Consider the following 15,721-nt stretch of genomic DNA (forward strand, 5'->3'; position numbering starts at 1 on the left):
AGCAAGGGCAAGAATGAACTATTGGGACTTCACCAAGATCAAAATCTTTTGCACAGCAAAGGAAACAGTTAACAAAACCAAAAGACAACTGACAGAATGGGAGAAGATATCTGCAAATGATGTATCAGATAAGGGGCTAATATCCAAAATCTATAAAGAACTTGTCAAATTCAACACCCAAAGAACAAATAATCAATCAAGAAATGGGCAGAGGACATGAACAGACATTTCTGCAAAGACGACATCCAGATGGCCACAGACACATGAAAAAAGTGCTCGACATCCCTCGGCATCAGGGAAATACAAATCAAAACCATAATGAGATACCACCTCACACCAGTCAGAATGGCTAAAATTAACAAGTCAGGAAATGACAGATGCTGGCCAGGTTGCAGAGAAAGGGGAAAGCTCCTACACTGGTGGTGGGAATGTAAGCTGTTATAGCCACGCTGGAAAACAGCATGGAGGTTCCTCAAAAAGTTGAAAATAGAGCTACCCTATGTCCCAGCAATCACAGTACTGGGTATTTACCCTAAAGGTAGATTTGTTTTTCTTAATCTTGATATAGGGATCAAGTATTTTGCTTGTGTGTGGAAGAAGCAAGACAAATTGAGTATGATTGTACACACAGCCAATTCATTTCCCATTTATATAATGCAGAATAAAGTCTTTAAAGATTAATAAATATCAGAATGATTTTTAAGTTAGAAAATCTCTTAATATGTATTACTCTTCTACACACTTGTTTTTTAAGAATTCAGAAGCTGAGAATTGTCACTGCAAGTTTATATTTTTATTCTGACACAACTTCAACTGCAGAAAATAGGGGTGTGTGTGTGTGTGTGTGTGTGTGCATATGAAATCAGTGTTTTCTTGTTTCCTTATAACCCATTTGCAAGCATCTTTTTCATCCATTGTTAAATACATTGAAATGTACTTATGTAAAAAAATGCCATCTCTGCATATATATCAAGGTGTGTATATATTCATAGTTTAAAATAGTTACCTAAACTAAATTTAATACTATTATTTCCATGATGTATTTCCTCTGTACACAAGTCATCAAGATATTAGATTCCTTGGAAAATAATTGAGTATATTTTACTTGATATGTTAACACAATTATGCCAGATTACAAACCCTTTTTCTTACTTGTTTTATCAAAATAAAACACATTTGACAAGCACCTACTTATAAAAGATATATAATCAAAAATTGTATTTAATAACTCATAAATTCTAGCTAAAATTTTTATTCACTGTATCTCATATGGAAAAGTTACAGAATTTTAAAAGCAGCATTTTTTAAATAAAAATTATTTCTATGTGATATTCTAATTCATATAGAAGATATGATCTTACTTTAGAATCATAATTTATCTTCCTTTCCTATGTAAATATCACATCTCTTGTGAAACTTCTATTTCCTGTGATAGAATGAAAAGAATACGTGGAGTGTTTGAATCCCATGCCTCTGCATGCTTGGATTGAATTTGCCTCAACTAGAATTAAGGGGTAAGGGCATTTCAATTTTATATTAGCTTATATTGCTTTATATTACATTACTTGGGCTCCAGAACCATGATGTATTTTTTTTTTTTTAACAAAGAGAATTGGATAAAACCAATGTGAGATTTAAAAAGGGATGTTGTCCATGACCAAGGTACTTTAGACTCATAACCTGATTTTATTCTTACTGGTCTTCATACTCTGAGGAAAAATAAACTAAAGAAAGATCTTAATGCTTGAAAAGAGGTAGTGTCTTCTCCAATCACTTTCATTAACTTTGGAGCCCTCCTGATCTGCAAGAACTTCCCAAAGAAGTCTGGACCCAAGCCATAGCTAGTCCAAGGGAGAAATAAGTATCTATTGATATCTTATTGGAGAACAAAACCCCTTATTTTATAATACAGGGCTTTACATTTATGTTTTCTCCAACAATTCTTTTATTGATGTCAATGATCCTTCTCTTTAGAAATAGATTGAGAATAAGCATACTTCTAGTGCACATCTCATAGCTTATATTTTTACATTTAAGCCTATATTTTCTTTCTGCATTACAATTCAGTGTATAAGAGATACACTGGCTTGAAAAAACAGATGTGCTTTTTCAAAGAAAGTTAACACACTAGAAGCACTAATGTTTTACCTAAAAAAAGAAAAACCCAAAATTGCTTAAAATTAAAGCATTTGTATTGATTCCATTTGGACAATTCAAAGGAATGCTTAATCCATTTAAGGATAACAACAACAACCAAAAAAATCAGATCATTGAGTTTTCTGTTAATAAAACAGTGCCAAACTGTTCAGGGCCCTCTAGGTATAAATGTGGCATATTGCTATAACAGTTTTCAATCCTAAAATGTTCCATTTAGCCAATGTGTGTTCAATTACATAATTATTAGTGTGTGTTTTGAGAAAGAAACTATAAGGATAAATAAACTGTAAGTTTTCTGAAAACACAGTCTAACTTCATTCAAGTTTACTTTTATCTTTATTTTAAAGTGATGTGTAAATTGAGCATTTATGCAGTCACTTTAGAGGCTGATTTATTTCAAACATTTTGTCTCTCCTACAAAAGAGAGACAAAATGTTTGAAATTCTGGTAGTTTCCATTGGGACCATGCTATGAAGAGCCTTACCTAAGTACTGGACACTACTCTTTAACATTATCTTTTTTATTATTAATTTATGCAATTATATTGGAAAATATGGCACATAAAGAAGAAATCTGTGAGAAGAAAATCCCTGGCAAGATAGATAGTATGAAGAATGTTAAAGCTAAAAAAGGTAAGGAATATGCAGGTGCAAGAAAAATGGTCCCCTAAATTCAGAAGGGTCACAGGTATTGCCCCCAACATACAAAATGTAGAAAAGGTAGAAAAGCCATACAAAAGGTAGAAAAACCTATAAGATCCCTCATGTCCATTAATACTTAATCTCTGTTTCCTTACCCTCCTTCAAGTAACCACCAATCTATCTCTATCTGTACAGATTTTGGACATTTCACATAACCAAAATCACACAATATATTTGAGACCTTTTGTTTTTAGCTTTTTTCACCTAGCATGTTTTTGAGGTTCATCCATAATATCACAGTATGGTTCGGTAATTTGCTCCTTTTCATTGCTAAATTGTACTCTATTGCCAGGATATACCACATTTTGTGTATCTATTCATCAGTTGATAGACATTTAAGTTGTTTCCAATTTTGGGGTGCTTCAGATCTATTTTTTTTCTTTCTTATTTTTCAAAATTTTGGTGTAATACATACAACATAAAATTTATCATTCTAACCATTTTACCACCATCCATCCCAGAACTCTTGTCATCTTGCAAAACTGAAACTCTATCTTTTAAATTTCATTTCTCCTTCTTTCCAGCCCCTGGCAACACCACTTGACTTCTGTCTATATAAATTCAACTGTTCTATTTACCCATATAGACCGAATCATACAGAATTTGCACTTTTGTGTCTGGCTTATTTCACTGAGCATAATGTCCTTAAGGGTCATCCATACTGTAGTATGTGTTAGAATTTACTCCCTCTTAAGGCTAAATAATATCCCATTGTATGCATGTACCACACTTAGTTTATCCCTTCATCCATCAATGGATACTGGAGTTGCTTCCACCTTTTGGGTACTGTGAATAATGTTGCTACAAACATTCTTGTACAAATATATTTTTGTAACCCTGTTTTCAATTATTTTGATTATATGCCTGGAGATGGAATTGCTAGATCATATGATAATTCTGTGTTTTGTTGTAGCTGTTTTAAGAAACAACTATACTGTTTTCAATAGCAGTCACTGCATTTTATGTCTCCATCAACAGCGAATAACTGTTCTAATTTATCCACATTCTAGCCAACAATTGTTATCTTTTTTTTTCTTTTTATATATCATAGTTATTCTAATGGGTGGGAGGTAGTGCTTAAGGTTAATTTTTGGCTAGGTTTCCTATCCACAATTATTGAGGGAGAATGAAAATAAAGGGAAGTAGAGAGAATGTATTGAACTTTCACTATATATTGGCAATCATTATACATAGGTAGATCTTTCCTTATTTAAGAATGAATATAAGTGATTAAAATGCTAAAGATAAAAGGAACAAAACCAAAATTTCCCTGAGGTTCTGTCAGTTTGGTATTTAAATTGCTTTTGCTGAGATAAAATACAAAACACAAGATATATTTAAAAGTGCATATTTCACTCTGGTTCATATAAACTACTACTATGGATTTTGTTTTTTTAATTAATTATTGGACAGATTTAAAAATGACTGTTCCCCATGAGTTTTTAGCATTTTACTTTAACACTGAAGTCATTATTTTTTTAAGATTATCTTACATAGAAAATCCCATAGATGCTAGCCGATTTTCTATAGATAAAACCAAAATTGAATACCCAACACCTGAGCCCACTATGATCATGGCTAAGGCAGGCATTTCTGTAGAAGCTTTGTGCTTTTGGGTCACAACTTAAAATCCAACACACTAAGCCATAGTGAAAACAGAATTTGTTTCAAGAGACATTATTTCAGTTTGTTCACCAAATACTTTTAGTGGTTTTCTATATAGTTAATTAAGTAGAAGAACTGGGTGATGGGTATTAAGGAGGTTACTTGTTGTGACAAGGAGTGGGTGTTATATATAAGTGGCAAATCACTAAATTCTACTCCTGAAACTAATATTACATTATGTTAATCAACTGAAATTTAAATAAACACTTGAAATTAAAATTAATTAATTAATACAATAAAATAAAATTACAAATTCCCTCATCCAAAAAAAACCATGTCTGGCAAAATTAATAAGGCTTCTACACATACGGGGTCTACAGTCTTGGGAAGGGACATATATGCTAGTAAATAAATAAAAAATAAATATTTGATTACAAGTGAGACAAGTGATACTAAGAATAGCTGTATTATTTTATGAAAGAATGAAAGAGGGAAACTGAAACAAACTGTAAATAATAAGAAAGGCTTCCTCAAGGAAGTACATACTGACAGAGACCTGAATAGGATAAGAGTTTTTAAAGATCTTGCAGATTACTTTAGCTGAGATGAGAAAAGAAAATGCAGGGTGTTGAATGGGGAGGCACTAATCAAGAGGCTCTGACAGTAGTACAGGTAAAAGATAATAGGGATTGAGTAGTGCAGTGAAGGTAGAGAAACAGATACTTGAGAGCTATTTAGAAAGAAAAACAGACACTGAATATTAAAAGGTGATGAGAGATTGACAAGTTTGGACATAGTTATATGCAAGACACATTCTTGAACTAGAATGCAAAAAAATCTCAATTAATTGCAAAATTGTAAGAGATTGAGCTTAAATATAATCTCCTAAACAAGTATTGTGTCAAAGACAAGATGAGATTATCACAAAATTCTTCTACAAATAACCTATGGATTAAAAGCAATTTAAAGGTGATTTGGCAAAATGATTCTAAAATGCATAAGGAAGATTAATGCTGAAGAAATAAGTATGAAAAATCTTAAAAAGAATCAACAAATAGTTGTAATTTTCCATGCCAGATTTCATCAATATTTTATAGTGTGCTATTAGATACTAATAAACAAATTTACCAATAGATTTGAATAATACCCTGAATGCAATCAAAACATTTTGTGGGAACATATCATATTTTAAAGTGACATTACTAAGGGAATAGACTATTAAAATATAAGTGGTTTAGGAACAAGATGTTATGAATCTGGCATGAAAAAGATTAAAACTAAATTTCAAATAGTTTATAAAGTTAATTAATTGATGTTTCTCTTCACAGTCCTTGTATTCCTCAGTAATCTAATATTTATTCTATAGTTATAGTTTTATTCATGACCTCTATAAATTGGTAGTTGTACATAATTTCTGATCTTCTGCATTTATATTTTTAAATGCCTATGGGACACTTAATCTGCAATATCTTACAGCAAAAATACTGGTTCTTAAATTGTATTGGGCATATGGGAGTTCATTTTATTTTTCCTTTATAATTCCACATGTGTTATAAATGATTTGCATGCATTTAACATAGAACTTAAATATATATATATATTTAAAACAGAAAATATATATATTTATATATTTTAAAAATATATATTTAAAACAGAAAAGAGGAAGATGGGAAAATACTTCAGAAAATCATAGTAATAGTGGAAAAAATTATCCAAAGTCATAGAACAACACGTGAAACATATTTCAATAATATATCCCAGAGTTTTTGTGAGTTGATGTAAATGAATTGTTAAGATATTTTATGTACTATTTTCTTCTTTGTACTTTTATTTATTTTCATTTTAAACATACACTACTTTGGGGCACCTGGCCCACTCAGTCAATAAAGCACAAGCAATCTAGGGGTCATGAGTTTAAGCCCACATTGGTTATAGAAATTACTAAGCAAATAAATATACAAACCTTACTTTTGTAATCAAAGGACACACCCACGTCCATTAAGAATTTCATTTTATAGAATATGTGAAAAATTTCAAGCTGAAAGATTTCAGAAAACTCTTTTGCCTCCTTCATTTTACATTTTAAAGCTGAAGCTAAACATTTTTTTGAAACAAAATTTTTTACTTACCAGTATTTTTACCAATTGCTTTTTTGATTCCCCTAAAATGTAAGAAAATGAAGATTTTAGATCAAATGGCCCACTGAGTATTGCACAGACACTTTTCCAGCTACAGGATTCTCCTAGGGAGGGGCCAAAAGAGAAGGATTTAAGGGAATGAAAGGTATATTCATCTTGTATTCTGCCTTCTAGAAATGCACCTAAAAGTGTAGAGTAAATAGAATTCAATGGAATTGAATATTCAATTGGAATTGAAATTCCAATTGGAATTGGAACCCCAGTGTTTTGCACCTTTCACTCCAGTTCACATTTATACGAATTATTGACCTGACGTCACTTCCTGCCTTCTCAGCCCTGACAGATTTTTCTGAATTGGTCACAGATATTTAAGTCATATAATTTTATGTTCTGCTTATCAAATGGAAGGACAAGGACAAGAAAGTTGAAATTGCTTAGAAATGGTTTGAGACATGGGGAAAAGTCAATTAAAGTGAAAGATAATATAACATGTTTTTTACCAAAGTGTTAACGATTTTCAAGTGTTTCTATGTATGATGCCTCATAGATATTGTATAGGAAAATTCCATGCTCTTTTATGTGCAAGTTTAAAAACAATTTTTCCCAGAAGTAATAACAAGTGGGAAGTTATTAGAAATATTTGCTATTTTAAAATAATCTTTCTAGACCAGGTTCTAGAGAAATACAAAAGCCATTTAGCAAATTTCTTATCCTTTATTGTGTTTAGATTTCTCCTTAGAGAAATGAGTATTTTAATATATTGTTTCCATTTTTCTTAAAGATTTTATTTAATTAATTAATTAATTTATTTTTGACAGAGACACAGCAAGAGAGGGAACACAGCAGAGGAATGGGAGAGGGAGAAGCAGGTTTCCCACTGGGCAGGGAGCCTGCTGTGGGGCTCAATCCCAGGACCCTGGGATCATGATCTGAGCTGAAGGTAGACAATGACTGAGCCACTCAAGCACCCCGATATTGCTTGATTTTTAATACCAGAAAATATTCTTCATTTATTCCACAAATATAGTTTGATTATTATACAATCATAATATACCATTAGAAGATACACTGGATATAAAAGAAGCCAAAATACTTCCTTTGCCTTCAATGTTAACATAATTTTAATAATAAATCAAAACTTCTTTGTGAAACCATTTTTAATTTAATCAGGTAGTTTGTGGTAATTCTCTTACTATCACTGATCTTTAATATTTGAGTAATAATAGTCCAGTTACATGTAGACTTTTAAGAATGCAAATTCGCATAGAAATCCTTAATCCCATGGTGAATTACTCTAAAATCTAGTTTGTGTATTTGTAATTGTTTTTCTCACTTATAAGATGGTTTTCTTCTTTTCACTAGATTTAACCAAATTCAAAATTATTATTGTAAGATAAAATTTTTCTCATGATCATTTAAATCATGTTTTGTATTGAATGAAAAAAAAAAACCACTCTGATAACTACATCTGTATATTTAATTAAATATACAGTACTCAATATGTAACATTCATTCAGTGTTGGGGTGAATGCAGTTTGAATTTAGGATATCCCTGACATTCAGAAAATAAAATCTTTATACTGGGGAGACACTCATAACAAAGTTTCAAGTCAGGTATCCTCATCTCTTATAAAAGTCTTTCTCTGCTTTCTCTTCACACCAGTGGAGCATGCTGGGTGATCTGCTTGTTCTCTAGAAGCTTCTCTCTGAAGCATTGTTAGGATCTAAAGCAAACAGGCAAAGATGCAGAGAAAGGAAAACCCTCTTACACTTCTGGTGGGAATGCAAACTGGTGCAGCCACGCTGAAAAACTGTATGGAGTTTTCTCAAAAAGTTAAAAATAGAACTACCCCATGATCTAGCAATTGCACTACTAGGTATTTATCCAAAAGATACAAAAATACTATTTCAAAGGAATACATGCACTCCAATGTTTATAGAAGCATTAGCTACCATAGCCAAATTACAGAAGCAGTCCAAGTGTCCACTGACTGATGAATGGATAAAGAAAATGTGGTATATACATACAGTGGAATATTACTCAGCCATTAAAAAGAATAATAGTTTGCCATTTGCAACAATGCAGATGAAGGTAGTGTATTATGCTAAGTGAAATAAATCAGTCAGAGAAAGACAAATACCACATGATTTTACTCACATATGAAATTTAGGAAATAAAACAGATGAACAGAGGGGAAAAAAGAGGCAGGTAAACCATGAAACAGACTCTTAAAACATGAACAAACAGGGTTGTTGGAAGGGAGATGGGGGGCAATGGGTTAAATGGGTGATGAGTATTAGGGAAGGCAATTGTTGCATTAAGCACTTGGTGTTATAAAGATAAAGGAAAAAAAAAGAAAGAAAGCAAATTTAAACAAAAATACATACATACATACATACATGCATACATATGTATATACAGCTAATAGGACTTGCCAGTGTGTTCACCAGGTGCAGCGGTGGGACATGAGTCTTTTTGGCTCTAGCACAAAGGAAATGCATCTAGAATTGAGGGAGGAATAGACCAGCTGGAAAATGAAAATTCTATATTGACCAGTAGGAGGGTATATCTAGTCATTCATGTTTTGCATACTAAGAACTTACTGCAAGAAGTTCTGAAAGTGTAATAAGAAAATTATGAGAATATGTTTGTCTAATTAGCAGTATGATTTGATTTGATTTGATTTTATATATTATAATCAGAGGTAATAGATGGGTCCCCTACACAGGAAAAAAAAATGTGACCATCTTTAAACATTAGAATGAATGGTACATATAAAAACTATCAAATACATGTAGAGTGGTATGTGATTTATATTCCATATTATATTACAGTGGACATCAAAATATTTTACATTTAGGATTTTAAAGAATACCCTGTGTATTTCTTATGATCTACTTTGCAAAAACAAATTTAAGAAAGTAAGCTAAAATATTTCCACGCACTAAGATGTGAACTATCAATTAAGAAGAAATGCTTTAAGTACAATAAATGGAAGCAGATACCAACCATGCATTCCTGATAATATCACTATCCTCTAACTCCTGGTTATGATTTCCTTTGCTCTTCTTATGTTATTTTAAACCTGCTGTGGATTTTGTTTAAATTATTAGATAACAGTAATCTTATCCAAAATACACAATAAACTCTTTTAAACCTAATTAAAATATGGGCAAAAGATCTGGCAATACCTTACCAAAAATATATACAGGTGGCAAATAAACATGAAATGATGCTCAAGGTCATATATCTTCAGGGGAATGCAAATTAAAACAACAATGAAATACATCTACCCACTATTAAAATGGCTAAAATCCAAAACACTGACCACACCAAATGCTTTTGAGGATGTGGACTAACAGGAACACTCATTCATTGCTGATGATAAATGTAAAGTGGTATAGCTACTTGGGAAGACAGTTCTTAGAAAACTAAACACGAGATTGCCATATGTTCCAGCAATTGTACTTTTTGAAATTTACACATATAAGATGAGAACTTATGTCCACATCAAAACCTGCATATGGACATTTATAAAAGCTTCATATGTAATTGCCAAAACTTGGGTTCAACCAAGATATCCTTGTGAATGAATGGACAAGTAAACAAGTGCATAAAGACAATGGAATATTATTCAACAGTAGTGGTAATGGTCGTGTAGTGCATTATTTATTTGTATGATTCTCTTATACAGCACTAAATAAAAAATGTGCTTAAGTTTCTGTTCCTTATTCCACCTACTTGATATATTTTCTCCAAAAGTCCCACTATTTAAGATAAAAATTTTGGAGCAACTACCTTTTCCTACAAGCTCTTTCTACCACTTATCCTTGCAACATTTTTTGCTTGACTTGACTTAATACTGTTTGTGTTCTGTTCTATGATAACATGTAAGTCATCTGGCTTTCTCTACAGTGAGTTTCCAAATTCCAAAATATATAATATACATGTATATATAATATTATATTATGTAAATATGCTAATAATATTTTATAATTAAATTCCATATTAAAGCGAGACCAAAATTATGGTGTGGAATTTTTAATATCACAACTAATTATTATGCTAGAATTACTTTTCTTTTTCTTTAGATCCAACATAACTCTTGCACCACATAAAGAACATGTCTCTAGCATCAAGCAAAATTAGTTTTTGTCTTATTCTCCACTGTGTGCTTCAATTCAAATCTCATTTAATATGTGTTTTATATGTAAATGATGATGTTCTTCTACATATTTTGTTTCCTGGGGCTTTTAATTTTCTTTCTTTTCTATTAACAAAAGTGTAATGAATGTTACTCATAGCCACAATGTATCTATTCTATGCAGAGTCTCATGTACCCCTTCTAGTCTGTTTGCCAGTGACATTCCCTCCTAGATTTTTCAAACTCCTGCTCTAGTGAGATCTTTTCTCAGGGTAAGCCTGCAACATAGCTATCACCCTAAGATTTCACTGTACCACACTCCTGTCTTCCATTCACTGGCCCAAATCCCAGGTCATTTTCCTTTTTTGATTCTGTTTGTTTGTTTGCTCTGAAGAAGTAACTTCCCCCCAAAATATTGTCTGCAACCTGTCTATTAAATTTTAATTCTTATTAGATCTTGCATTTTTTTCCTTTTATGATTCATTTTCTTTTATTGCTATCCATGCCCTCCTTCTATTATTAATTATTGATTACTACTATTACTACTATTACTACAATTAATTATTGTCCTCTATTATGGAATTAAGATTTTCCTTTAGTTTGTTTGCTTGTTTGTTTTCCTTCTTCATGCAACTGGTTTTAACTGATTGAACCTGCATAGCAAAAAGTAAAAAATCCAGTTCATGTGTTTCCTATTAAGTTATTGCGGTACTTAGGTAATGCCAGAGTGAAGAGCACTTAAACTCAGAAGTGCTAACTTTATTACTAAAAACAAAATAGTTCGCTAAATTTCTTAAGAGGAAATCCTTCTATCTTTTGACTAGGGAGTAAAAAAACTCCCTGTTTTGTTCTCATATTAAGGAAGGTATATAGGATGATTGAGTCACCTAGCTGTTCCATAAATAAAGGATCAATCTTCATTTTTTAGTACCTCCTGCCTAGACCATTGACTGGACCAGGGGTCTCAAAGCATTTTCACCTCAGCTATGAATTTCACCTAAACACTAATCCTAGATAGTAGCTTACTTTCATCATTTCATCCATCAATTTACTTTCTATATTACATTTCCCAGAATTTATTAAGAGTTCTCGTCTGCAGATAACCACATCATATACTTCTTGTTAGGCTTCAGGAGATTATTCCTTAGTGTGGTTTTCACTGAATAGCAATGAGGTTTCAGAAAGAAGAGGAGACAAATGCCTGCTCTCCAGCCACGATTTAAATAGAGATTTAAAGTTAACTTTCATATGTTTATTTTGAATAGAAAAAAGGTCAATGTGCATAAATCCAGAATCTGTATAGAATTTCCATTAAAAACAAAGTTTTACCCATTATTTTAACTTGCTCCCTAAAAATAATTCACCTTAAAATATATTATTTTAAAATGGCATTTTAAAAGTAAGGTGTAGTACTTGCAGCAGATATGAGTAAAGATTCTGTTGGTAATCAGTTTACTTGGGGAAAAACCGCAATTCTGATGTGAGCTATTTGATTTGCATATTATTGCGCAAAATAATAAAATATACCTTGCTAAAAAAGTTCTTTCAATATATTTTGCAGAGAAGAATTTGGCTACTTCAGAGCATGGCACACAATTTGGTAGTTTCTATTTGCTTTCTTTACAACAGAGTTCATAGATCAAGTTGATGGACCATCAACCATTAATTAGTTATTATATAAACACATTTAGCAGCTGCATTTATTCCATAAACAAAGGCAGGTCAAATATGTCATCCCAAAAATGGATCTAAATTGGCTGCACATAGCCTATAATTTATTATTCAGATATGAAAAATGGTTTTTAGTAATAAATTTCTCATATAACTCATCAAGTTTATTTTCTAAATTCTAAAGAATCCATTAATTTGCCTTGTTATAATAATCTATTTTAATGGGCCTTTCAGAACTCCCTATATGGCTTCTAATGACTTGGAATATAAAAATCATCTCATGTTTCATCTATTCCTAGTTTTATTTTCATTAATCATTATGGAATCATTGAAGAACTGACATTTTTCCACACAAATCAACAGCAGAGCACATCTGAGAAAAGAAAAACTTGTGTAGATCTAAACAGCCCTTTCCAGGGAAGAATGAAATAGGCAACTCCTTGGTATTGTGAGTCCTTGACATAGAGATGTTTAAGATGGACCTTCCAAAAGTCACTTACATGTTAGGGGTTCTCAGTGCAGTGAAAATTCAGAACTCCAAGGACCTGTAGGTCCTCACTGGGAAGTCCGTGTATCAAAGCCCATTGTTGGTGTGCATTTCCAACAGTAACATTGGCCTGTGATACTACTGTACAAGCAAACATGAGCCCACTGATTCTTGGCCAGCAGTTTCCTGATCAACCACAGAGAATACTTTGATCTGACAATTTTTTTTTTTTACAAAATTTATTTATTTATTTATTTAGTTATTAGTTATCAGAAAGAGAGAGAGCACACAAGTGGGGGGGGTGGCAGGCAGAGGGAGAAGCAGACTCCCACTGAGCAGGGACCCCAATGTAGGACTATCCCAGGACCTTGGAATCATAACCTGAGCCAAAGGTAGACACTAAACCGACTGAGCCACCCAGGCATCCCAACAATATTTTTCTGTTTTTTAATCATGGTGATGACAGTTTGCTAAAGTTGTATTTTTAAAAATTACTATTGCCATGCCACTTAAGTTCGACTACGGTTTTAGTCATTTATCTATCATTTATCTATTTATCTAATTATCTAGAAATTATCCCATTTCTATAAAAGTTCAGTTCTTGTACCCAACATATTTTCTTTTTTTCTTTAAAGATTTTATTTATTTATTTGGGAGAGAGAGATCAAGTAGGAGGAGAGAGAAGGGGAAAGAAAGCAGGCTCCCCTCTGAGCAGAGAGCCCAAATGTAGGGCTTGATCCCAAGACCCTGGGATCATGATCTGAGCTGAAGGCAGAGGTTTATTAACCCACTGAGCCACCCAGGCACCCCTTTTTAAAACATCTTAATTTTATTTTTTTTCAATGTTCCAAGATTCATTGTTTATGCACCACACCCAGTGCTCCATGTAATACATGCCCTTCTTACAGTGAACATATGCTCTTATCCAGAATGTATGACTTACCTTAAAATGTCATTAAAAGCTTGATCAGATTACTTACACTGCAAATGAGCCTTTGAGGTATTGTCATCATAACTTTATCCAGTTCCTATACGATATTGTCCCAGAAAATAAAAGGTAGGGGGAATGTATAAGATAGAACCTTAAAAACAACAGTTATTGCATAAGAACATGCACTGTGAAGAGCATAGAGAAGAGCATAGCCTAGTAAGAATTTTAAGGTCAGAAAGGCCATGTTTGCATATAGTTGGTATTTCTATTTTGTTGTTGCTGTTGATGTTTATGGGTGAGGAGAGAGGGCTTTAGGAAAAATTATTTTCAAATTGTACTTAATGAAGGCGGAATATAATATTAAAATAGTTTAGCATATTATACTTCCAGGGAGCATTTTAACATGCACATAAAACTACCAACAATTTTGTTTATGGCTTACAATATAAAATGCAATGGCATACGGTTTTTGTTCCTGCTGCCATTTAACAATAATTCAGCATCTAGTCTAGGCATCAGCAATCTAGCAATGCACAGTAGACAGAGTCCCCATCCTCATGAAATTGTATATTCCCATGGTGCTGGTTTCTACATAGTACTCTTATCTGCTTTGTATCTGCCTGTCAAATTCATATGTTAAGGTCCATCTTAACTTTTATTTCTTTTAGGAAGTGTCCTTGAGATCACTTCTCCTTAACCTTAAATATTCCTCAATGTAAACTTTATAAAATATTGTGCACTTCAGTTGAGATGCATTATAGTATAATAGTTTCAAAAGAAGGCCCTGGAACTATAGTGTTCAGATGAATAATATCTTTGGCTCTTACTTTAGCAATATTTATTTAACTTGGGTTTCTTTTGTACAAAATGAAGATAATAAGACTATCCGTTTCTTAAGAAATTGAGGAAAAGCAGTGTTATCCAGTTTATAAGCAAAGTATTTAAAGAAGGTGCTGTCATAAAACACTAAAGAATGTTAGTTGTGATTCTATTTATTTTTATCCTTACTATTAATACTTTTATTATAACTGTATCACACTGTGGAATGGTTCTCTTCTCCAGGGAAAAATGTAGTTGTTAGAAGAGAGATAACATCATTATTGCACCACCAATCCTAGCACAGTTTTTGGCACCACACAATAAAATACTATTGATTTTAATTTAATCCGTAGTTTTATTAAACCAATGTGACAACCTGAGGGGAGACAGTGACACAAAGCAAATTTGCAACAGTCTTTTTATTATTAAATATTTTATTTTAATTCCAGTATAGTTAACATACAGTGCTATTAGTTTCAGGTGTGCAGTACAGTGATTCAGCAATTCTATACATTTCTCAGCGCTCATTAGGATGAGTGTAACTCTTAATCCCTTTTGCTGTTTCACCCACCCCGCACCCACTTCCCTTCTGGTCACCATCAATCTGTTCTGTAGTTCAGAGTCAGTTTCTTGGTCTGTCTTTTTCTTTCTTCTTCCTTTCTTTCATTCTCTCTCTCTTTTTTTCTTTCTTTCTTTTCTTTTGCTCTTTTGTTTTGTTTCTTCAGTTCCATGTGTGAATGAAATCATATAGTAGTTGTCTTTCTCTGACTGACATTTCACTTACCATTACATTCTCTAGCTCCATCCATCTCATTACAAATCACAAGATATGGCAAGATTTCATTATTTTTATGGCTGAATAATATTCCATTAAATATATATCTATATCATCTCTATATCTATATCTATATCGATATAGGTGTCTATATCGATTATCTATATCGATATAGAAATAGACAGATATAGATATAGACTAGATAGAAATATAGATAGAAATAGATAACTATAGATGTAGATAGATATATAGATATAGAAATAGATATCTATAGATATCGATATCGATATAG

Source organism: Mustela lutreola, chromosome 4 (genome assembly GCF_030435805.1).
Source record: "Mustela lutreola isolate mMusLut2 chromosome 4, mMusLut2.pri, whole genome shotgun sequence".
Classification (NCBI taxonomy): domain Eukaryota; kingdom Metazoa; phylum Chordata; class Mammalia; order Carnivora; family Mustelidae; genus Mustela; species Mustela lutreola.